Below are 27,369 nucleotides of genomic sequence, written 5' to 3'. Positions count from 1 at the left end.
GTAAATAGTCCTTAAATTTTTTCCAATCCTCTTCCGCAGCCTCTTCTCCCAGGTCTCGGATTCTGCCAGTCATTTCGGCTAGTTGCATATAGTCCATCAGTTGTGTGTGCCATTCTTCCAGTGTGGGTAGCTCCTGTGCCTTCCAGTATTTAGCTATGAGAATTCTTGCTGCAGTCGTTGCATATAGAAAGAAGGTTCTGTCTTTCTTAGGTATCCTCTGGCCCACAATGCCCAAGAGGAAGGCCTCTGGTTTCTTCTGAAAGGTATACTTAAATACCTTTTTCAACTCGTTATAAATCATTTCCCAGAAGGCCTTCACCCTCGGGCATGTCCACCAGAGGTGGTAAAAAGTTCCTTCAGCCTCCTTACATTTCCAACATTTATTATCAGACAAATGGTATATCTTTGCAAGTTTGACTGGGCCAGGTTCTAGCATTATGGGAGAAGGAGGAAAACTTACCTCTATCATTATCAGGTCTTGCTTTCCTTTTCTTTAAACTAAAAGGCATCAAATGCTGTAACCTTTCCTCATAGGGGAGTGGCTCCTCCACCCCTTGAACATTTTTGTTGCCCCTTTCTGAACTTTCCCCAACCCTGCAATATCCTTTTTGAGTTGAGGCAACCAGAACTGTGTACACAACAATCCGAATGCAGCTGCACCATAAAAACTCCTCAAACAACCCAATGAGGACTGTGCATGCATTTGTAAGAGGCTGGTAATGGACAATTGGGTGGGTGGGGGGACAGAATGGAGCGTCTTGCAGGAGGGCTTTGTCTGTTTGAAACACTGAAAACGAACACTCCATGCTGCAACATTTTGTTGCAGGTCATGCTTCTTGTTTCATTCCTGGACTCTGCACAAAACACTGTGTATGCAAGTTTGCTGCAGTCACTTCCCCTTCCTTTATATCCCAAATGCACACATATACGTTGAGAAGAGGCAGGGCAGTATACTTCAGTAATTTGCACATTCAGCAACAGTTAATTGGAGTACTTGGCTCAGGGCCAATGCACCTATAGTAGTAGTAGTAGTAGTAGTAGTAGTAGTAGTAGTAGTAGTAATAAAAAAGAATAATTTTATTATTTATTTATTATTTATATCCTGCTCATCTGCTGGGTTTCCCCAGCCACTCTGGGTGGCTTACAGCACATGCCTAAGATTCAAGGACATTGGAAGCTGAGATAAAGGCAATTTGCTCTCGGTTTATAGCAGGCAGTTGCATTTTGCACTCTGAAGTGAGACGTTCAGGCATTTGAGATTGCAGGACGAGCTTCCAATCTGCAGTGTGAGAACAGCAAGGTGGTGAGAAGAACAAAGTGAAAGGATTCTGCTTTTGTACATATTCTGCCTATCTTTCAGTAAACGCTATCAGTATTCAACCGCAGATGCTTCTGTGACTGTGCGCGACCTGCTCAACAATTGGCAGTATAGTGGTTACGGTGTTGGATTAGGATCTGGGAGACCATGGATTCAAACTCCCACTCAGCCATTAAGCCCACTGATTGAGCTTGGGCCGCTCATTGTCTTTCAACCTAACCTACCTCACATCCCCTTGTTGTGGGGATGAAATGAGGAGAGGGAGAGCAACGGAAGCCACTGTAACCTCCTTAAAGGAAACACAGGATGGAAATGTAACAAACAAACAAAACATCACAACAGACCAACACTTTGAAAAATTTATTTTTTGTGGTTGCATCAAGACTACATTAACAACACCCCACCCCACACCTGTATGCATAACAATTGTGTTGCCAATACATATGGGAGAAGGAAATATGTAAAGGTTTTAGCAAAAGGCAAGCTGAATTAATTTTAGAAATTCTGCCAGCTGAACAAAAAATTTGGAAAGAGGGACAGATCAAACCAAAGAAATAGCAACGGAAAGAAATGCACTGGGTGGGTTAGAAGAGAACCCATTGTTTCTTATGGGATGTCCTCAAAATTCTCCCCATCTGAATTCCTTAGTTTTGGAGTTCCAAATTACCTGGTCTAGCTTCTAAAGTGGAACCAATACACCACATATTCAGTTCCATCCCACATGCCCACCCCACAACCCCCACTGCATGAATGAGGGGCATGTTCCCATTGGCAGAAAACCCTGCGGTTTAGAGGTATGCACATTCCCTTCTGGGCATTCATGAAACTCTGCAATAAAAAGCAATACTGATGCATTTGAACTTTCCTTGATTGTATCATGAGTCAGGGAGGCCACAGGGGAATGCTGTTGATTGCTTAGAATGGAACTACCTATAAGCAGTACTATCCAACATAAAGTTTGGCCCTAACTTCCTACAAACCCTCTGACAAATATATTCCCAAGCCTCCACAAAATGCAGAATTAACAACACAGACTCTAATACCCTAGCACTCCAACAAGGCACAAAACAAGGATGCCCACTGTCTCCCTTACTATTCATCCTGGCCCTGGAACCCCTAGCAATCCTAACCCGGGCAGCCCCTGACATCAAGGGAGTGGAAATAAAAGGCAAAACCTATAAATTAGGGCTCTTTTCAGATGACCTGATGGTCATGACACTAGACGCCCCCCCCAGCAACTACCTTAACCAAAGAACCCAACACATTTGCCATCGTATTGGGCCTACAAGTAAACTTTGCAAAATCTGAAGCTATGTACTTCAACACTCCCCTCCCCCGTATCCAAAAAGAATTCACCAACATCACAAAGAGAAAATTCTGCCGCACCAAGTTCAAATACTTAGGAGTACAAATAACCAGAAACATCAAAAACTACAAACTCCTATGGTGACAAATTAACAAAGACCCGAAGAGATGGAGCAATACTAACTTCACTCTCTCAGATAAAATAGGCATGATCAAAATGACCACCTTCCAAAATTAACCTACCTATTCCAAACCCTTCCAATCTGGATTCCACCAACCCAACCCCGCAAATGGCAGAAAAAACTACACTCGTTTATCTTCTCACACAAAAAGCCAAGAATAAGCCCTAAATACCTGCACCTCCCCTATTCAGGATGTGAAATCCCCAACATAGAACTATACTACATCGCCAACCAAGTGTGCCACATAATCCATACATTCTAGAAGATGAGACAAAACAATGGGTACACTTGGAGAGAGACATAAACAAAAGCACTCCCACCCCAGCATACACTTTCCTCCAAAACAAACTAAGGAAAATCCCCACAACACTAAACAGGTTCACACAGATCATGCTTAAAGCATGGAAGGAAGAAGTAGGCAAACTGTCCCCAACCCCATCCCCACTAATCCCTCTGGCTCACCACCCACTATTCCACCATGCAGCACAAAATCTCCAGATAAAAACCTGGCAAACCAAAGGCCTATATTGCCTAGCAGACTTCTAAAAATAGTAAACCCATATCAAAACAAGAAATACAAAACAAACTAGGAGACACCCAAATACCTTGACTAACACACCACCAACTACATACCTTCTTAAACAACCCAGTGGTAAAATCAACAGCCACTAGGCCTTTGACCACCTTTGAAAACCTTCTCCTAACAACAATGGGATGTGGCAAGGGGATGGTATCCACAATATATAAAACACGGCTGCAACCCCCCCCTAAAAAAACCCTTGAAGCAATCAAAAAACAATGGGAGGATGATATAGGCTATGAAAATAACCCCATCAATTGAATTAGAATGTGGTCTAAACCTCCCTTAAAATCCATATCAGCGAAAAGAAAAGAACTCTGAAACTCACTTGCAGATTGTACCTTACACCATGGAAACTGGTGCTGATACACCCAGGAACCTCACCAAAATGCTGGCAAGGCTGCACCTCCACAGGCTCATACCTCCACATGTGGTGTTAATGCCCCCAAACCCAACTTTTCTGGACAACAGTCATACAAGAAATAAGCAAAATAACCAAACAGGTACTAGAAGTCATCCCAGAACTGGCCCTACCAAACATCTTCCAAGATAACAAGGCCCACTCACCCTATAAAGAGTTCATAACCCACCTACTCTCAGCAGCCAGAAACAACATAGCCAGACACTGGAGGGACCCGTCTGGAATAAAGATGGAACACTGGTATCAAGTAGTACAGGAAACAGCCTTACTAGAAAAGCTAACCAATAGACTGAAACTGACACGGGGAGAAATAGAAGAGGATGCCTTCACTCCAGCATGGCTCCCCTTTATCACATACACAGCCCAACAAGACAACAGCATGAACCCACTGACAGCATACAATTCAGTATGGCTAACTTAACCCAACAACCCCCCCCCCCAATGCACAAACAAATCCCACTGCAGCCAACCAAAGACAATCAACCACACCCCAGGCCACCCCAACCTCTCTTACCACCAAGGAAACATAACTAGTGAATAGAAAGAGAACCTACCCAAGTGACACTGACACAAAACCCGCATATATACACTAAGTAAAAGAACATAAGCTTCACCACCCCACTCCCTCTCTCCCATCCCCCCTCTTTCCTTCCCAACCCTATACTGCATAAAACACCAATGTCTCACAACAAATGTAACTGATCCATAGAAAACACAACCTGAAGAAAGAGACAATGCATGTGCTTTTGTAAATGAGGAAAATCTTTAATATACATTATTTAAAAATAAAATAAAGGAACAGAAGGGGTGGGGAGGGAGATCCATTAATCTTAAATTGCCTGCTGCAGAAACCAGTTGCACCATACAAACCTGGCAGAACCCAGTGAAGGTTGTTGTATAACAACTGCATTTGACAGATTACACTTTTGATTTTGATGGAGGAACATTTGGCTTGCTAAGGCTACTTTTTTCCACTGAACAAAAACAAAAGAGAGAGAGTGAGAGAGGCAAGAATTGACATATGACTTTCGGCTTACAGTACAGAGTTACTGGTCACCTGCACTTCATCAGATGCCTGATACCTTTATCTTCTATATCTCCATCTGACATAATGCCCTGGATGTATACAGCGCTGCAGTTATAAATCTGATACTAACTTGCTTTCAGTTCCAACATGGAGCTTTCATAAATTGTTCCTTCCAGTTTGAGGAACTCTTAGCAGGGAAACATTTCAGATCTGTTTTTACCATTTGGGGGCGGGAATGGTGGTTGGTTTCATTGCGGCACAATTTATTGTCACATGTAATTACTGTTGTTTATGGGAGATTTGAGCCTTAGCTCGTTGCCCACGGATGAGGTAGCAAACCCCACTGAAATCAACAGGACTTGCTTCCAAGCAGAGGCATATGCCTGAGCTGTAAGCAATATTAGCTTCATTGATTAGGAAAAATGTAAACTGAATTTCAGGCTATGAGTCAAAATACAAACTGCTATATGTCTAATGATCTCTTGCGTGTGTCTCTCCCATCATGTGGTTCTCTGCATTCTGGGCTTGCTTTAATTTCTTTTTAAAGGTAGTAAAAACTTGGCAGTAACCATCCCTAGTAGTCCAGTCTCAGTCATGCCCAAGTTATTTTTCCTTTATGTGCTCAAATGTCAAGTCCCACAGGATAGCTATAATTTCATCCTCCAATTTATCTGGCTCATAATGAACTTTAATAAGCCCCTGCTCCATAAATTCACTAGCACTGTAATTAAGGTTATGCCATAACTATTTAGTGTTTTGGGGAAAACATTTGGGCAGTGTTGAAAAAAATGCCCCCTTGCCCCCTCTTCCTATTCATCTACAATTGCCCTCATTTCGTTCTCCCTTCCCTTAATTTGGCCTCAGTGATACGGACACATAGCCAAACCTGGCTAAATAGTATAATGAAAACATCTCACTCATTGCGACGATCCTTGACTCATTGGGGTTCTGTGTGTGACTATTCCAGGAAGCAATACATTCACTCTCAGTTAATGTTGTTTGTCCTCACTGATGGTTTTATGTTGCATAGCCAAACACGTTTGGCTGAAGACCTGCACGATGTCATCCACTTCTGTGATCCCCAGTTGGTTAGAATTTCCTATGTGGCAAACCCAGGAAGAGGAAAGGAAAAGGGTGGGAGGTGGGGTGGATGTTGCAGAAGCAACAGCATGTAGGGGTAACAGGACAAAAAGGGGAGTAATTTTCACTGATAGGTTCTCAGGAAATGTTTCTTCTGACCATGCACTCCTCACCAGTATATTCCACCCATGAATAAAAATGGAAATCCTAATTATAGCCTGTTATTTGGTGCTATTCAGAAAAGTAAGCAAATAATGAGCACTGGATGAAACCATGAGCAGGATTATTAACCATTCGCCCAACCATTGATAGATCTAATGCTGCAATCCTATGCACCTGGAAGTAAGTCCCACTGAACTACCACTAAGTAGATTGCAATAGGATGCACTTTAAATTTAGCCATTCATGTTAAAATTCCAGGATTTTCCTCCTCCATCCCTAAAACTGTTTTTAGATACGAGCTCTTTCCAGATAAAGAGGAATTAGTAGGTGGGTGGGTACATTTTTCAGTTTGTTTTTATCACAACACAACATAGCATCGGTGCTACGGCTAGATCTGATAGGTATTGGGTCCCCATGCAAGAACTTGAGCCCAGAAGCCATGCCAACTGTTTATTCCAGGTCCGTATGAATATGGACTGGTTTTAACCAAAGGGATCTCAAGCAGATATTTCAGTGTTTCCTTAACTCCTAACAGGAGCATTCTAACCAGCCAGATGTGTTGGTCATGGCTTCCATCCCCCGTGTCACAATTATTAATTTTTTGCTTTTGGCTCCAGTCCCACCAATATTTTGCACTTGGCTTCTCCATGTGACAAACTACAGACTACAAAGTAGATGCCACAAACCTGAAATTTGCCCACAGCTGCTCTAAAGTGCCACACCACATAATGTAAATTTTACCAGCTGTTTTGAGTATCCATTTTGGGGATGAAAAAGCGATAAGGAAATATGTTTAATAATAATAATAATAATAATAATAATAATAATAATAATAATAATACTCCGCCATCTGGCTGAGTTTCCTAAATGCAAAATACGTATTAATGGTGGAACAGGGATCCTCAAAATTATTACCGCTTTAGGGCCTCAACTAAATTTAATCAAATAATGGAAAAGAATGGGACATACTTTTAAAAACAGCATGTTTGGAGGAGTGTGCAATTTTATTTTGCTTTTTAAACAAAAGTTGCAAGCATTTCTGGACTCTTTCTTGATGCACCTCTTCAGAGAGCAAACACAAATCATTTTCCTGTTACCCTGCTGACCTTTGCCATGAGATGTTTTGCAATCCCCAATGAAAGACCCTTTCTCTTGAACCCCTCCCTCTGAAACATTGCAAAAAGAGACCTAACAGCCTCCCCTTCTCCCATTAATTGAAGGGGGAAATCCTCAACATGTGTTGAATCTCCTCATAATACTTAAAAAAATACTTAAAGAATGTGTAATAATAGGGGAATTAGAGAGAGGGTAAAATTAACCCATATGGTTAAAACGGAGTGGAAAAAAGAGGGGGGTTTGAGTGACATTTAAATGTACTCTGTCCAATTTTACCCTGGGGAGGAGTACTGGAATGGAGAATGATAGAATGTGTTCTTGCTTCCAGGACAGAGTGTGTGTGTGTAAGTGAACTTAGGCTCTCTCTTGTGCAAATGAAAAAATATTCTGAAGGCCACTTGATTGGGGTGGGGTGGGGGGTTACCTGTCACATGTAATGAGGGAAAATCTATCAGCTGTCTAGGTTAGCGTCCAGGAAAATCAAATGGTATTTTTTGTATTTAAAAGGGGAAAAAACACAGAGAGATTTAAGGGAAACCACCTCAAAGAAATTTGCCTAGGCATTTAACAAAGAGAGAGAGGGGGGGGGAAATGATTTTGACTCATTTCCTTTGCTCAGACATAAATCCATACTTCCTTCACCAACCAAAATTGGGTCACTATAGATTGACACCATTGCATATCAGGTTAGGGCTTTGTCCTTCAGGCATAATTTCACCTGGGGTGCCCCTTCACATTCATGTAATGGGTTAAAATGAACTTCTACATGCACAGCAATCAAACCTGGTAGGAAAAGGTAATGTTTAGATAGGAAATTTATACCGTACTTTTCCCTGGCTTGTGCATTGATTTGGTCCATTTTAATCAATAGCTAGAAGGGATGGGTGAACTTGTCAATTTTTGTTTCTCTTACGTTTCTCGTTTTTCAGATCTTTTGTTTTCAACAATTCCACATATTTATTTATTTAAAGAATCCTCCTGAAAGGGAAGGTGCTTGACCACCAACAAGATGGTGGCATAGGCTCATAGCTCCCTTGTTTATGAAAATCATCCCTGAATCTTGTCTATAGAATGGGGTATGCTGTAGGGACCAAGCAAATCTAAGGAATATAACATTCGAGTCCATTTTGCGATGATATACAAAGAACGTCACTTGGGACCTGAGGGTGATGCCGCAGCATCTAAAATGACGTCAGAACACCCAGCTGGACCAGCCACAAGAAATGAATGAGGACCCGCCAGTAACCTCAGTGGCCTTGAAATCAGCTATGAAGGAGGAGGTGGCACAGAAGTTTAAGACTTTCCAACAAGAATTAATAGACTGCTGTGCCACCTCATCAAAAATGAAGTTGGGGGTAGGGGGTAAAACCAGAATAGGAAAAAACATGAAACTGCCCCAGACATAGCCCCAGAAACATTGCAGATGTCAATTACTTTAAAGCTCCAGGAAGTGGGGTTCTGATATTACTAGGGATTTCTCTTTCATTTAGTGGTGCCCCACAAAGGTGCCACTCACACAGCAACCAAGTATAGATTCTGCAGTTGGAACTACCTGAAGGAATAAGGGCTGGGGGCCTAGACAAAGAAGACAATGATGGTGATTTGGAGGAGGAAGAAGGCTGATAAGTAGTAAGCCCTCCAGCAGCTAGGATTAGGGACAATGGAATTTCGAGTCTCAGAGTTCTTCCAAATAGGTATGACTGGCATTGAAACACATTGGATGCTTAGAGTTTAAACATCCCACAGACACAGTACAGACATGCAGCAAGGCTTAAAGTGATAAAGACTGGGAAATAGACCAAATAGTTAGAGATGTTTATTACAGAATGAACATCTCAAATAACATCTTTACTAACAAAAAGAATTGGTAAATATTGTCCTTGCCTCAAATACAACATGGGCGTGGCAATACTAATAGGTGCAGATTTAGACTTGGGGGGGAAGGGGGCGGGAATTCTTGAGATAAAAATGGCCAACGCCTATTTGTTGAAGAAGTCCTGGAAAAACACACAATGGTCACGTTACTGTCGCTATAGGCACCGAGTGAAGAGACAGCTCAATTTTCTTCATAAAGGGCTTAAGAAATTGGGGAAGTTTACTTAAGCAGAGATTATACTTGGGGGAGATGTAAATTGGAATTGAATTTAATGGAAAATTAAAATCAGCAAGGCAGCAAATTTCACATATGGCCCATTTTATGCAGCTATTACAAAAATATGACCTTCATTAAATATGGGCAGAAGCAAATTCAGGATGTTTTGTTTCTCAGATAATTTCAGAAATTGTGAAGTAGGTACATTTGCCAGTAAGTGCAAATTTAACTGAATTTCTCCCCCATTCCTATCAGCTAGATAATCTGGTAAATCTATAGGAAGCTGCCTTAAACATCCATTTACCAGTCTTGCTTAACCAGGAATCCTCCAGATCTTTGGGCTTTCAACTCCCATCAGCCCAGCTAGCATGTTCGTTTACTTCTGACTTTGCTGCCTGCCACACCACTGGTAATACCATCAGCTGATGTGGCCATGATGTCTGGCCACAATTGGCTCAGCTGTTGTGACATCACAGAAGGCCTGGGTAGCAGAGACTCAGGAAGCTAAGTGCTTAAGTTAGCCTTTTTCATGGAAACAACTGAATATGCATTTATTCCAATAGGCTTTTCCAGCTAGATAAACGAATATTTACAACAAATGTCTAGTTTGCATGGTTTTGGTTGCTAGCTTGTTTTTGGTTATTGTATATCAACTTGAGACAATTTTTTTATATAAAAAGCAATACAGTGGTACCTCGGGTTACATACGCTTCAGGTTACATACGCTTCAGGTTACTTACACTTCAGGTTACAGACTCCGCTAACTCAGAAATATTACCTCGGGTTAAGAACTTTGCTTCAGGATGAGAACAGAAATCATGCAGCGGCGGTGCAGCGGCAGCAGGAGGCCCCATTAGCTAAAGTGATACCTCAGGTTAAGAACAGTTTCAAGTTAAGAACAGACCTCCAGAACGAATTAAGTTCTTAACCCAAGGTACCACTGTAAATAATAATAATTAGTGCTTTTTTTCAGGGGGTACTTTAATTGTTAAAAAGTGTGGCACTTACTGTAACAACTTCACGGCGAGGGTACTATTTTTTTCTAGAAAAAAAGCACTGATAATAATACTGCAGTAAGTTTATGGAGCCTTTTACCAGAAAAAGACCAGCAACAGTTGTAGATCATGTTGCAGAGTTGAGCCTCAGCTATTTCATTAAAAAATGATGTATGCAGTCATCATTGCTAAGAAATTAATAATGGTGTTTCTTGAGCCCACAAAGGGCTGCTAGTTGCTTTAATTGTTTGGTAGCCCTGGAGATATAATGGTGTTACATTGTTTAAGTGATGGCTTCCTTTTTTTTTAAAGGCACTATGCTGAGGGTTGTTGGAAATATTCAAATGATATGAGCATCATTTAACTATGATGTTGACTTTTTTCTTTTTACACAGTCAGTATACCCATTATTCCTCCTCCTTGATGCTGAAGCAAAAGAAAAACCTATAGTTCCTAAGCATCCTTAGCAAAAACAGCAACATCTAAACGACCAAAGTCAATGTGGTGCCCTCCAGATGTTGTGGACTACAACTCCCACAATCCCTGACTACTGGCCATTCTGGCTGGGGCTGATGGGGGATGTAGTCTGTAGGGAATCCAAATTGGCTAGTCCTAAAGTCTGCAATGTAGCTACTTGGACATAGCTGACGCTCATAAATTGATTGCCTGATTTAATGAATTCCATGGGAATATATTCCCTCTCCACCCATGCCCCTGACTGGATCTTTCCTCTCCTCTGGGACAGTGGTGATGATGACTCTACTATGCACGCCATTCTTTCTTACCTATGAAGCCAGATGTAGAAGCTAGAGAACAGCTGCAGAAAGTGCTGGAGTTATGAGATATATCTCCTAATACCCACAGGACAATCAATTGTGTTTTATAGAGGGGCTGTTTGTGTCTTTCATTTTGTGTGTGTGTATTAAGATCTTGATGAAACCTTTTCTTTCCAAAGGCCCAACATTTCTCTTTTGCTCAATAGCTAAAACAAGTTGCAGCTGGGTCCATCTCCCTGGAGGAATCTTGTAACTTTCATATGGTGAAAGAATTACCATTGGTCCAAGTGAGGAAGACTTTCAGGTCCCCTCCACTGCTGACCATTATAGCTGGCAACACATTGAAGCATTCCAAATCCATCTGATTCTTTTTTAAAAAAATGATATTTATTAAAGGTTTCCAATTTAGTACAATAAAAAAGAATCAAAAAGAAAAAAGCGAAAAAGTTTAAAAACACATAAAGTTCACAATGCTTATTTTTCAATAACATATTTCCCTGACCTCCTCATACCTCCCCTTCTTGTATTCCAATTCAAATTGTTAGTTCAGCAAATCCTTATCATTAATTTTTAACCTATTTCTATAACCTTTTTTTCCCCCCATATCACTCACAGCGTTACAGCTAAAAATCTCTTAATTTCTATCCGACATCATTCAACATTCATTAATTTTACAATATTTCTGTAAATAGTCCTTGAATTTCTTCCAATCTTCTTCTGCCGACTCTTCTCCCTGGTCACGGATTCTGCTAGTTATTTCTGCCAATCCCATGCAGTCAATCATCTTCTTCTGCCACCAAATCCATCTGATTCAGCTGTTTACTGGAGAAGTACAAAAGCCCATGTAAATATATCATGCTATTACTGGTTGGCACAATTCATCTGCCATGGATAGACTCCACACGCCTGGATATTAAGACTCCCTATTAATTTTCATTACTCAACTTTATTTTGTTATTGGATCCTGGCTTGTTCCAATGAATGAAAAGTGGGAAAAGTAACATTATGAGGAGAGGGGAAAGCAAAAAATAGGGAAGGTCATAGCCTCTTACTTAAAGAACAATAGAATCTGTAGTTAATGAAGCTTTTCCATTGTACTCAGAACCTCCATCTTCATTTTCATGTTAATTTGCTAAGCATTTTATTCAAAGCAACTTTTTGGAAATGCAGCCAGAATAATCGTTTGCACTGCATGAGATCTGCCAATGCAAACATCTGACAACAGGATAAAATAATAATATCTTATTGAAACAAAGAAGGGGGGGGGGAGAACCACCAAGCAACTTTCTGTGGAAAGTGATGTCAACCATGAAGCGAGCTATATATTCTTTGTATTGGAAATTAGAACCGCATGAACCCTCTGTATGAAAACATGAGTGAAAGCATGCTTTTTAAGATAATCCCCTGAGGGGTTCTGGTTATTATTTCCTGGTTTTAATTTTAAAGTAATAAATAAGTGCAAGTGATGGACCAGACACCTAGAAACACCAGCTTATTTGGACAAACATAGATCAGCGTAGTTTTTGAATACAAATGAGGATGTTGGTAGTTTTAAAATGTATTTCTTCTTTTTATAACATGGATTAATAGAGATGTTATCCTGAAACAGAAAAACCAACTACAGCTTCAGTGATCAGCAGGCTGTACATTTTCATGAGTCAGTTTGATCACTGGACAGAAAAATCTGTCCCTAAAGTATTATCTCAGTTGCCTCCGGCTGTGCAGATGATCAGACAATGGGCTGTAAATTATCCTGCAAATAATCTTTTGCAATAAGGCAAACACACAATGATTTAATATACGAGCCCCTTAAACTTATGGCCCTTTCAGCTTGCAAAATGGGACAGTTTTGCTCAGATTCAAAAAACATTCCAAATAGCCCCCAAATTAGTAAGTAACCATCTGTTCTGGTGGCTCAACACCTTCCATGACCATAAATTTCAATCTCAGCAACATTAACAAGGGATTTACTTGGCAGAAAGAAGCTCCACCTTTGGATCATGGGGAGTCAAGGTCAGTACAAAAAGGTCCTTAGGTGGTTTTTATTACTAGATGTAGCTGATTTTGACAGGCAAACTCAAGAGGCCAAGATTAACTAGTCCCTGAATTTTAAATCCCCTCTCTACTGTATTGCAAATTCAACTCCCCCCAACCCTGCAACTTTACTGATTACAAATGAAATCCTAATATTTGTCAGCTTAGGGGAGGTGTAAAGAAGGGTCCCACTTCTGATGGTGCTCTGCACTACTGCAGAACACAATGTTTTACACATTGCGATAAGATGGCAGAGTGAAGGCTGAAAGTTTAAACAAATCAAAGCAGTGATGGGAAAACTGTGACCCTCTGTATATTTTATTGGTCTACAACTCACATCAACCTCAGGTAGCAGGACCAATTATCAGGGACTCCTAGTCCAACAATATGGAGGACCACAAGTTTCCTATCCCTGAATTAAACACCACACATACATCCATAAACAGAGGAACATAGAAAACTGCCTTATACAGAGTCAGACTAATTGGTCCATCTAGTTCAGTTTTGTCTATTCCGACTGGCAGAGGCTCTCCAGGGTTTTGAGCAGGAGCTTTTCCCATCCCAACCAGGAGACAACAGGGAATGAACCTGGGGTCTTCTGTGCCTTTTTTCACCTCACCATAGTCATTTTTAAAAACCCTAAAACTAAAATGTCCCAAACATTTTAGCCTTCTCCCATTGGAAATGTGCACTCTATCATTTGGGTTGACATAAGAATGCAAGAAGAGCCTGCTGGGTCAGGCGAATGGTCCATCCAGTCCCTCATCCTGTTTTCACAGTGGCCAACCATATGCCTGTTGGTAATCTGCAAGCAGGGGCCAAGCACCAGAGCACACTCTCCTCCTGTGGTTTCTAGCAACTGGTATTCAGAAAGCATTACTGCCTCCTACTGTGGCGGCAGAGCATAGCCATCATGGCTAGTAGAGATAGTTGTGGTCAGAGGCACAGAGGTGATTCCTGCTGGGTCAGTGATGATTCCTGCATTGTGGGAGGGAAGAGTTGGGTCCCTTACAACTCTACAGTTCTGGATTCTATGAATACCAGTTGCTTATGTTCTTATAGAAGGTGAACTTTTATCATTTCGGTTGACATTTTCCTTCATCTTCCCCCATCTCTGCAATGTCCTTTTTTGAGATGGGGAGTGGCTGAAATTGTACACACCTTTGCTTGTTTAAAAGGCTTCTAGAAATCTTTTCAGGCGGGTCACCCCTCAAACCATAAAACTGAACAATAAACAATGAAAACACAGGAAAATCTAATATGTCCAAAAAGTACACAAACCAGCACAATGATAAAAGCAAAGTAGTGCAATCTAACTCCAAATGAGGCCGTGCCACAAATTCATACAAAGGCCCAATGCTAGTGGCTCAGTCTCTTTTCTGACAATCCTGAATATGATTAATCATCATTTATATAAAAAGGAATATCTGCGTCTACAGGTGTTGTTCGGCTCCAACTCCCATCTGTTCCAGACAGCAAGGCCAGGGGACAGGGATGGTGGGAGCTGGAGTCTAGAGGGCCGCAGGGTCCCTGTCTTGGATTTATATGAATGCTTTTTAAAGGCATAATTTCATCAAGACTCTGTTACAAACAGGAAACTGTCTGTAAACAAATTTTTCTACATGGATGGCCAGTTGCCATCACCACCATCATTATTTAACTCTCATTACTCTTTACTACACTGTTCCTACAAAGCAGCATCTACACAAACACTCATTTTGAGCTTCAAACTACCTTGTGAAGTAGGTGAAGCTTAGAAATGGGGGATAAATTTGATTCAGTTAGTATTTAAAGGTGAACCTAACAAGTTTTCCAAAACAATATACAGACTGAAACACAGACACATTTTGAAATCAGCACCATTCCAGATTTTGCAATGTTGTTTTCCAAACAAGTAATGTGTACCAAAAATGCATATATCAGTTAAAAATAACATACAAAAATGCATTAGGGATAACTGCTGAGCATAAATGGACAAATTTCCCTTAAAATCCTGATTAAAAAATGTGATGTGGAAATTTGGAAAACTGAATTTAAGATTGGAAAAATGAGAGAAACTGACACTGACAGATGTACCCATTTCTAGTAAGGCTAGATTGGCCCAAGGTCATTCACTAAGCTCCAAGGATAATTTTCTTTAAAAACTGGTACACACTGTTCACACCTATATTTCAAGTTTGGAAACGCATATTTTCAAGCAGCAATACAAAAAAGTATCCATGAAGAATGCATAATTTCTGAAAAAAATTATGAAAACATCCCTGCTACCATTACATTTCTAAATACAAAACTGACTACCATATTGTTGCTTCTGTGTAGCAAGAGAAGTTCATTTTCAAAACAGGTAAAATTCAGTCTTCAGGTGTGAATGGTATGAATGAGAGTCCCCTTTTTAATTTCTTAAGTTGTTTTTAGGATCCTTAAGCATGCAAGCCTTGTAGAGGAGGGCCCAACAAGGGGCAGGGTTGGCTTAGGGCATCCAGTTTAGGACAGAGCTGGGAAAACTTCTGGGTCATCAACATCAGGAGCAGAAGCACTTGACTGGCTGGGTGTGTGGATCACATCAAACTCCTTAACCAACTTGTCAGCTCCAAGGATAATTGAGGATCAGAACTCTGCTTCAACTACTATACTATACAACAGTAGTTCCTCCTTCTCTCTGTCACCTGATGACATTTCTCTGTCTTCTTCATAAAGAGGACTTCCTACTTGGTTGTTCTTCCTTTTGCTTCTAATATAGTCAAATAAACTTTAAAAACATATTTTTTAACCTCTCTTGCAAGCCTGAGCTTGTTCTGAGCTTTGGCCTGCCTAACCTTGGCTACTCATGTATTCCCTTTCTTCATGATTTCCTCTTTATTCCATTTGTTATACATGTTATATATTAAATCTCAGCCCATCTGTAAGTTGCTTAGGCAACCATGCCAGTTTATTTAGATGCCCCCCTTTCCTTTCTTGTTGGAATTGTCTGCATTTGTGCCTTCAGTATTTCACCTTTAAGAAACACCCATCCATCTTGGCCTGCCTTCTGTTTGAGTATTTCTGACCATGGGATCTTACCCAGTAGTTCCTTAAGTTTTTTGAAATCAGTCCAGTGTGCATGTCTGACTACACTCAGATTTCCCTTGCCTGCTTATAACGAAATCCAAGAGGGCATGATCACTTCCTCCCAAGGTTCCCAGTATTTCCACTTCATCAATCAGTCCTTCCTTGTTGGTGAGAACCAGGTCCAAGAGAGATTACTCCCTTGCTGCTTCTTCCACCTTCTGGGAAATGAATTTGTCAGTGAGGCAAAGGAGGAATTTTTTGAACTTTACATTCTTGGCAGAGTTTGAGTTCCAACAGATATCGGGGAAATTGAAGTCTCCCATGACTATTCTATCTCTCCTTTTTGAATGTTTGACAATCTGCTCTAGGAAGGCATCACCCAAGTATTCAGTCTGGCTTAGAGGTCTACAGCAGACACCCACAGTAAGGTCACTGTTGTTTCTGTCTCCTACATGTTTTACCCATATACTCTCAATCTACCTTCCATATTCCATATTCATCTCTTCATGAGTGTGCACTTGTGAACTCACCACTCAGTCCTGCCTCTGGTTTTCTCCTCAGTCTCCACAATTGACTTGCGCCATGGATTCTGATTCAAAATGCAAAAATGCTCAAAGAGGGTATGAAGCAAAGCTGGTAAAGGGTGTGGCTGGTGAGGGAGTTTGGTCGATTTCTAAGGGCCAGATGTACAGGTTTGTAGGGCTGCATTTGGCTCCTGGGCTTGAGCTTCCTAACTTGTGGGCTTTGAGATTGAAGGTCATGATAACTCTTGTGCTTTGGAGAAAACCCAAAAGCCAGTGTCTAAAAAGTTATTGTTCATTTAACAACAACAACAGTTTACATCCACCCCAAGCCTGGAGGGAATGGCTATTCTTAAATCAACAACATCTTAATTATGGAACTGATAATTTTATTTTATTTGCATTTATACCCAGCCAATGGGTCCTCTATGTCACAGCAGAGTCAAAGTGAAGTGTGGCTTAGTTTTAAGAAAGCAAACGATCCAAAATTCAAGCAATTTAAGATAAGCGTTCTGCTTTTGTGTGAGAGGTTGTGTGATCCTGCCAAGGTTCAAGGAGATACAAAGGGGCACAGTCAATCTGCCAAAACCTCTGGCAACTGCATGCAAAACGGTTGCAAGGTCTCTGCATTTGAGAACTGATCTAAGCCCGATATGAATGGATGTGAATGGGAAAATTTCTCAATTGATTTTTGTTTGCTTTGGCTAAAGCTTTTGGGCATTCATCCAGCAAAACAGTAACAAGGGACTTTTCAAAGTGTTTCAACGAAACAATCTATGCTGATTTGAGGATCAAATTCCCACTTATATTCTACTTCATTCATATATTACCCTAGTTAGTAGTAGTAGTAGCAGCAGCAGCAGCAGCAAATAACAAATAGAATCATACCAGCATGGAGCGCTCATAGTAGCCCATATAATCTCAGTCATGCTTACTATACTTACCAAGTAGTTTAGTAGTTTTATTCCCATATTCAGGGAAGGGACAAAGCTTAGTGGCAAAGCAACGACACTCTGTGTGGAAAGTTCCAAGTTCATTCCCCAACATCTCCAGGTTGCACTGCCAGAGAACCCTGCCTGAAACACTGGACAGCCACTGTCAGTCAGTATAAGACAACATTGAACTGCATGGACTGCTGAGTCTGACTTGATATGAAGCAACTTTCTATGTTCATATCCTGGTGAGATGCTACTAGTCAGTGTACCCCAGAAGTAGGGAACATTTTCTGGCCAGAGAGCCAGATCTTCATCTCCTCTACCCCATAGGACATCCTAGAGACATCAGGTGTTTTCCTTTGTTTGAGGTCCAGATTCTTGGTACTTCAAAGCAAGTGAACTGTGGGACTGCTTACAAAGGGCTTTAAAGCTACCCCACTCCAACTTCTCCTTCAAACCTCTGTAGCTTGAATGAAAAGTGTGTGTGTGTGTGTGTGTGTGTGTGTGTGAGAGAGAGAGAGAGAGAGAGAGAGAGAGAGAGAAGGTATGCTCTAATCCACCCATAATCTTTACCCTAATAAATGCATTTTTGTACACATGACTTGGATGGAGAACTCCATTTCAAAATTCAGAGAAATGTAAATTTAGGGTGGCTGCATTTTTGATTGCATAGTGTTTGGGAAAATGAGAATTAGGTAGGTTTGCCTTTTGAAAGGAAAATAATAATAAAAATTATCCCCAGTACCCAGGCAGATCTTGGTGCAGTCATTCCTGCTTGCATGTTACTTTTGCATGCAAGCAGAGTGCCTGAAGAGGACCACAGTTTTAGCCCAAACAAAATGTCCCTTTTATCTCTTCGTTCCTTCAAGGGCCGCAGAAGCTAATCATGCCAATTAAGAACCTAAGAATATTTTACTGCCCAAGAGGATGTCATAGTCTGATGTTCTGCTGGAGCACCACACAGAATAGCTGCTAGTCCCAGTGGGAACACCCCTGTGCCAGGAGACAGGAACCCCTGGAGCTAGAAATGATATATTATCCTGGCTTGGGCCTGACTTGAGGCATGACATGTTATGTTACCTGGTGCTAAGCTGTTTAGGGCTTGAAAGGCTCAAACCAGCCCTTTTAATTGAGGCAGATGCAAATATGCCTTAATTGAGGCAGATGCAAATATGCCAGCTGAGCTGGTGTAAAAATAGAGATGTATGTTTGGCCCTATGACCACCAGAAAAGAAGTTGGCAGCTGCCTTCTGCACTATTGAAGCGTTCAGACTAGCTTCAAAAGGCACTTCCATCATGTAGAACTGCACTACAACAATCCAACATGGAAGTACCCAAAGCATGGGTGGCTGAAGCCAAGTTTTCTCTAGGAAACACCCCGGCTGCCTTATGAGCCAAATGTGATAGAAGGCACGCCTAGCAACCACTGCCAATTGGGCATCCAGGGATGGCAAAGGTTTAGGGAATACCACCAAGCCAAGGAACCACTGAAGACCAGTATCATATTTCTCCATCCTTATCATTTAGCTCAGAAGGATGTCATGCCTGGTGGTCTCAAAAGCTGCTAAGAGATCCAGGAGAACCAACAAGGCAGAGAACTCCCCCAATCTATCCTTCACTGCAGGTGACCCATCAAATAAATCAAAGCAGTTTCTTTTCAAATACCAGTCTTAAAGCCATACAGGAATGGATCTAAGCAACTGGTTTAATGCAGAAAACCTTGAAACAGAGGCTAATGGGAAGGCAGATTTTCCCCACTGTTTCAGATGTGTACTTCCCTCCCATACCATCAGGCTATTCTTGTTATTTTTTTTTTCATTCTTTAGACTTCAGAGCCTTTCCACATATGGGATAATGGATTTACTCTAATTTCCCTGGAAAACAAAAAAACAGAAATATCAAATCCCTGATTTTATGAATAGTGAATACATATGGCCCAGGGCTGTGTTTCAAACTTTTCCTTTAAACTGTGGCCTTTGGGATATTAAACAAATAACTCAAAATGCTGACGAGGTTTGCAGTTGTACGATGCTATCCTGGAACTGGGGACAGAGAACAATTTAGTGGTTATGCATGTATAAATTCATAGACGTAATCACTTGACCCTGCATGTTTATTCTGCAGAATTCAGGGTCACGAAGGAAGCAGTCCAGTGTCCATCAAATCTGAAAATAATCACAAGATTTACAGGCTTCAGGTTAGTCATCATAGAATCAATGTTTTTATAGGGAAAGTTTTGTATTCCCCCCCTACCCCCTTAATGCTTAAATTATTACTCCAGTTTTATTCTAGTTTCCTAGGACCCAGAAGAATGTTTGCAAATGGAAAACCATTGAGCATTTGCAAAATCAAAAGAAGGTGTAGTTCTCCATCTAGAGGCACTATGTCATATTCCCAGCCTGCAGGGATTCCAAGTTTTTGTGCACCCTTAAGCAAAATACCTGGCTAGAGGCATTCTAGGTGCCATGCAAAAAGATGGCATCCATCTTCAGAAGAGAGGACAAAAGAGGTCACTAATTTGGATAAATTGTGTATATGCTCATTTATATGTATAGACAAACATTTGGAATTGTTACTGTTACAACATGAACCAGCCTGCAGGCTTCATCAGAGGGTTCACTCTACGTGCCTCATCCGGGGGGGTGTACATGAGAATGGGCTTTTGCAGTGGTGGCCCCAATTTTGTAGAAAACTCTCCCCAGGGAATGTAAGAAAAAAGCCATGGTTTCAAGAGCACTTCCCAGCCAATAAAGCACACAGCACAGCAGTAACTCTTTACTTCTGCAGCTCTGGAGGCCTATGCACACCAATTCAGCATATAGGCAGCTATTCCCAGGTCTGCTCTTTATGGAGCAGTTGCAGCCACTGGAGACCACTCCCAGTTTATGTACCTTCTCCTGACGAGCTGTGCATACGTAGTCAGAGACTACATCTGCATGAAAGATGCTTCAGGTCTCTCACTTCAATTCTCTATTGGTTCTGGAAGACAGTGGTACAAAAGAACCTGGCCCTGCACTTACTTGGCACGCCTCTTCCTCCAGTTATGAAGCTTTGCCTGCCTCTGATTCTTGCTTCCTGGATGGGACAGGTTCCCACAGACCACTGCCCCCCTCTCCTGTGTCAGACGCCAGCCTCCCTTCCCCTGGTGCAGACACCAAGGGGGATGTATGAGGGCACCACAGTGCCCATGGGCTCCACATTGGGGCTCCAAGCTCAGAAAAGTCAGAAGGGAAGCTGGGGTAGAGCCAGTGTATGGATCCTTTTCATCCTGAAGGCCACATTCTCTTCTGTGTAACCTTTTGGAGGTTACATGTCAGGGCAGGGCAATATAAATTTCAGCTTTGTACAAATGGCTTGTTTCGACACACTCCTCTCTGTCCTTCATCCAGGTAAGCAAGACTCATTCGTGTTGGCTATTTGCAGTATGGTAACGCTGCAGAGAGCTTGCTGGGGAGACCATGCATTAAAAAAAATAAAGGACTCAAAAATAACTTAAACTAGGTTTTAATAAGAAAAACAAAAACTCCTTTTACACTAAATGCATTAACAACCAAACCAGACCCAACCACCAACCCATCCCCCAGGGTAATGGGAGAGCTAGGTGCTGCTCCTTATATACTACACCCAAATGCTGACACACCTTAATCAAATACAACTCAGCAGCACCTGCTATGCTTCACAGCTGCAAAGCTGGGTCTCGTTATCTTGCTCTGGCCCTTGCTTTGGCCCCTTAAAGACATACACATCGGGTGGAACAATGATGAACCTTTACATTTAAATAAACCATTCAACATTTCCCCTGCGGTTCATCATTGTGGAACAAAAACATAAAGCATATTTTGTACATGTCTTTCATGTGTAACCTTTGGAAGTGCTTTAGTAAAAATGTCCGCAATTTGATTGTCACCTGGAACATATTCAAATACAATCATTTCGTCAGCAATTAGTTTCTTTACAAACTGTAAACGTAACCTTAAGACTCTAGTGCGCTGCGTATTGGTCTCTGAACACAGGATAGCAAGTTCGCTCTGGGAATCAAGGTAAACTTTTACTGGTAGTGTTACTTGCATCTGTAGGTCTGAAAATACTTGCATATACCATTCTACATCACGAGTGGCCTGAACGCATGCACATAATTCACTCTCTGTTGTGGAGAGACAAATAATGGTTTGTGTCTGGGACATCCATTCAAATGGACAACCGTTATAACAAAACACTATACCAGACACACCCCTGTAATTATTTTGTTCCACTGCATGAGATGCATCGCAGAAAATTTCAAAACCTTTGTCAATACATGTTGTAAACTGCAACCTATAATGTTTGGTGTGTTTAAGGTAATTTCTGAACATCATTGTAGCTTTTTGGCTCAAAAACTGCCTTATTGGCATACACAGTATTAAAATGTTCATCTGCAAAACGTCGTGGCTTCTGTCTCTTTCTATCTGAACGTCTCAGTCCGGAAGGAGAGTCAGACTCCTCAGACTTAATGGGACTAAGTGAACCACTAGTTTCAGATTGTAAATCATTGTCAGATTGAAGAGATGCCTGTAGGCTAAGCTCACGGTCAGAAAACTCAAGAGAATCTAACCTCCCCTTGGGTGCCTGTGACTTTAAATCCTCAAACAAATTAGATTCAACAGACTTTTTGTCTTTTTCCATTAATTCAGAAGCACCATTTCCTGCTGCTGCTGCTTCTTCCTCTTCTTCCTCAGTATTATCTATACCATCAGTATCTTGGAAGACAGCAACTCCATTCCAATTTACAGTTTGTATCATGCTTCTGGTAATATGAAATTTGCCAGTTGCTGGTATGTAAATTCTGTACGCCCCCTGCTGGTAGCCCATTAATTTTCCCTGGACACTACGTTCACCCAATTTCTGCTTAGCGGGATAATGCATAATTACATCTGAACCCCAAATGCGTAGGTATTTCAGATTAGGGCGTTTTTTAAACAGCTTCTCATAGGGGGTGACATCTAAACCAGAATGATAACTGCGATTTCTAACATAACAAAACGCATTAAGCGCTTCAGCCCAAAAGTCTTTGGGCAGATTAGCATCGTGCAGATACGTTTTAACCCCTGCCTGTAGGTCACGCTGCACAACTTCAACAAGCCCATTTTGCCAGGGACTTCGGGGGCAAGATAACTCATGAGTAGTCCCCTGCGCTTCCAGGAATTTCTCAAAATCCTCAGAAACAAATTCCCCGCCCCGGTCAGAAAACAGGTTCTTAATTGATTTGTTAAAGTGAGTTTTTACCCAGTTGCAAAAAACTTTGTACTTCTCAAATGCTTGGGACTTCTCAGCTATTGCATAAGTCCAACAATATCTACTATACTGGTCTATCAGAGTAAGCCAGTACCTAGAACCTCCTAATGATGGTGGGAGTGGCCCAACTAAATCACAATGTACACGCTCAAATGGCTCAGTTACTTTCCTATCTGAGCACCTACCCTTGCGTGCAACCTTAATCTTATTCTTGCAACAGGATAGACATTGCATAAAGAATTTACATGGTTTTAAGTTGAGGCCATTAACAATATTCTTTGTCTTAATTACATCAGCAAAATTCAGGTGTCCCAGAATTCTGTGCGCCTCATGGACACACCCGGAATGTGGCCTTACATTCCTCAACCCCTGGCTTGACTGTGCTGCTCTGCAATTTATAGGCGATTGGGAGTAGGTGCGAAAATACAGTCTATATAAACCATCAGATTCCCGGGCATATAATAGACGTTTGTTCCCATCGAAAAACTCACACATTGACTTTAAGAAACGCACAGTTATGCCTTGACGAGCAAAGCACCTTACTGACTTACGGGCAGTAAATGCAGTTCGCTATTGTAATGTTTAAAGAGTCAAGTTTAACAGTACCCCTGCCAAGCGACTGCAAGACTTGTGAATTGGCTAAATGTACATTACCAATTTCCTCTTCGAAAGAAATAAACAAGCTCCGATCATTGCAAACGTGCTGAGATGCTCCTGAGTCCACAACAAAAGACTTCCACTTGGCACGTTTAAGTCTTTTACGATCTGTTGTCCTAGCATGGAAAACTCGCGGCTCGTTTCTGTCTCTACTATACGATGTCGGCTGCTGGGCTTACGACCGTGACTGACGAACAGAAACAGGCTTGGGAGTACTTTGCTTTCTTTTGGATCTGCAGTCCTTTGCAAAATGTCCTTGTTTATTGCAGAACCAACAACGCTTTGCAGCTTTAAATGCAGTTGTATCTCCACAGGTTTGCATATGGCGTTCCTCATTACTTCTGGAAATAGGAGTGCTTATGGCACAAGCCTCCCTTCTATCCAGCTCGCCCATTAATCTTGCCGTTACCCCTTCCACAGTTAATTGTGCTGGTGAAACGGCAGATATCTGGCTAGCTATGCCATCAAAGTCCTCGTTAAGGGAACAAAGAATGATAAAAACATACTGAATATCAGGTATGTCCATGTCCCTTTGAATTAATTCGCCGCGTATTGCCTCCAGACGTCTCAAGTGTGCTGCCAAACCACCACCAGGCTGCAACTTCGTCTGGTACAACTGCTTGAAAAACGTCAATGCAGATGCTGACTCTTTTCTAACATGCACTGCTGCAAGACTGTCCCACATTTCTTTGGCAGTTTTCTTATTTCTTATATAGACTACTTGCTGGTCGCTGACTGCCAAATTAATTATCGCCCTGGCTTTTGCATCTCCTTTCGACCAAGCATTAGTCACAGGGTCAGGAGGGTCATCAGTTACATAGGTCCATACTTCTCTAGAGGTCAAAAGCGCCTCCACCCGAAAAGACCATAAACTATAGTTCTCATCTGTTAGCTGTGGGAAGACCAGAGCCTTCTCAGCTTCAGGAACCCGGTCAACCATTCTGGAACTCTTCCAGACCCACAGAACTGCGCTAACAGGAGAAGGAGTTTTCAAACCTTTCTCAGAGTCCAAAAATATGCAGTCATCCACTCAGCAGCTGGGCCCATAACCAAAGATGTTGGCTGTTTGCAGTATGGTAACGCTGCAGAGAGCTTGCTGGGGAGACCATGCATTAAAAAAAATAAAGGACTCAAAAATAACTTAAACTAGGTTTTAATAAGAAAAACAAAAACTCCTTTTACACTAAATGCATTAACAACCAAACCAGACCCAACCACCAACCCATCCCCCAGGGTAATGGGAGAGCTAGGTGCTGCTCCTTATATACTACACCCAAATGCTGACACACCTTAATCAAATACAACTCAGCAGCACCTGCTATGCTTCACAGCTGCAAAGCTGGGTCTCGTTATCTTGCTCTGGCCCTTGCTTTGGCCCCTTAAAGACATACACATCGGGTGGAACAATGATGAACCTTTACATTTAAATAAACCATTCAACAATTCGGAGAGTTCAAGGGCACATTCAAGCTGGCCAAGGACACTAAAGCAATATCTGAAACAACGCCAGCAAGATGTGCACTGGGGAAAGATGGTGTGGCTCAAGAGTATGTGTGAACTGTGGAGAGTCCCACAAGGGCCACACAGAGATACTTGGAAGGTTGCATTTGGCCCCTGGACCTCATGGTCCTGACCCCACTGTGTGGCAAGCAGCGCAAGTTGGTCTGTTAAAGAAAATGGGGCACTGCCACACCAACCTCAGTCTGCCACCACCTGCTCACCTTCTTACTTAAAACGAATCCAGGAGGTGGCATTGGCTGTTAGCTTCCTCCTCCTGCTTAGTCTCCGTGTTTCCCTTGTAGATCTCCTATTAGTCCCCATCTCCACTATACGTTGTGATGAACCAATAGAGATGCAGATAGGAAAACCTTCCTACAAATCAAGTAATTTCAGGCTCTGAACTGCTACCCACAGGGCTCCATTGGACCAGAAGGTCTCTAAAGGCCTTCCTGTTTGGGCTGAGCAGGAGTGATCTTCTTGGCTCTGATTTCCTGATTCATTTCTGAAAGCTGTCTATCACCCAGCCTTGACAAAGAGAAGGTAATCCTTCAGATATGTCAGCCTTCTCCAATTTGATGCTATCCAGTCATGCTGGCGGGGACTCATGGGAGTTGTAGTCCAAAACACGTTGACAGCCCTATGCGCCTATCTTTTGGTTTCTTCAAAACAGCTGAGTGAACACACAAAGTAAATAAGTATAAGGAAAAAACAGCTTGAAATGAAGTAGCACCAAATAGTTGCATGATTCCTTGTCAATGTCCTGTGACAGTGCCCTGGACGTTGACCTTGGAAACTGTTCTCTTGTTGCCTATGGATTGAGCTGCAAACTTTATTATGTACATCTCATTTGTTTTTCTTTCTAAAAAGGAAAGCACACAGATGAGTAAACTCAATTTAGAAGGAATACTGGTAAGCCGTCCAATGTAATTTGATTTAAAAGTACTGGATTATACTAGCATTGTAAGAGTAACCTGATCCCTTTAATTTTTTTTTAAAGTGAACTTGGTCATTCTTTCTCAAAACCTTTGTATGAAACAACTTTTTTCAGCTTGTGACCAAAAAAAGAGTTGGGTTTTTTTGCTCATAGCTTGGAAGTAGTTAAATAAATTAAATGGCTTATTATTCAGTTGCTTAATTTCTTCATACACAAAGACCTGGTTGTTTTGCTCATGTGGGATGGATTCCATCAATAACTTTTCTGTTAAAGCCACATGGAATTGAATGGGAATTAAATGCTTCCCACTGGCAAATGCCTTATACCGTATATAGTGGTACCTCTGGTTACAGACGCTTCAGGTTACAGACTCCGCTAACCCAGAAATAGTACTTCAGGTTAAGAACTTTGCTTCAGGATGAGAACAGAAATTGCATGGCGGCGGTGGCAGCGGGAGGCCCCATTAGCTAAAGTGGTACCTCAGGTTAAGAACAGTTTCAGGTTAAGAACAGACCTCCAGAACGAATTAAGTTCTTAACCCAAGGTACCACTGTACTTTTTTTCTGCTCCACTGCCAATATCTTAGCAATGACAGGAGATGGAAGCTCTTACAGCAGTGATGGCTAATGCCCATGAATCTACTAAATCTCATTTTAAAGTGGGGATGGGGAACCTGTGGTCCTTGGGTTCCAGCTCCTACTAGCCCCACCCAGCATGGTCAGTGGTCAGGGATGATTGGAGTTGGGTGTCCAGTAACATCTGGAGGGCCACAGGTTACTGACTACTATTTTAATTTAAGCAAAAGGCTATCACTCCATCTTGTGGCAGTGAACTCCATGAATTAAGTATGCATTGTGCAAATAAGGAAGTACATTGGTTTGCCTTTTCTGAATCTACTGCTCATCAATCTGACTGGGCGACCCCCAAGTTCATAGGGCATTTTTGCACTAGGCCTATGTTCACATCTGTGGATTGAAATGCTGCAAGGTCATTTCCCCCTGCTGTGTTTCCAAGTCGCTTTCTCCCATTGCTGTTAGCATCAGAGTAAGGGCAGGGATGCCTTCGCCTGATGACTTCTTTTTGCATGCCAAGCAAAGCTTTCATGTGCATATGTGCAAAAGTCTCCTCTTTGCAGCACAATTCCTTGTGGTTTTTGAATCACAAGGAAGCTGGGCTGAGGGAAGGCACATCAAAGAGTATTCTTCTAAAAGCAACAGGATACAGATGGCTTATCATCACTATCATTATAGAATTTATTGCTCACCCTTCACCTGAAGGTCCCAGGGCAGGTTACAACAATCAAAGCACAAGATTATACAATAATAAAAACAGTTTTAAAACAACTTAAAATTACAAAAATAGGGAAGTAGGTGCTTCAGTAGGTGCTGAAAAGACAGCAGAGATGGTGCCTGTCT

The sequence above is a fragment of the Podarcis raffonei genome, chromosome Z (assembly GCF_027172205.1).
Source record: "Podarcis raffonei isolate rPodRaf1 chromosome Z, rPodRaf1.pri, whole genome shotgun sequence".
Classification (NCBI taxonomy): Eukaryota; Metazoa; Chordata; class Lepidosauria; order Squamata; family Lacertidae; genus Podarcis; species Podarcis raffonei.
This window is presented reverse-complemented; position numbering follows the sequence as displayed.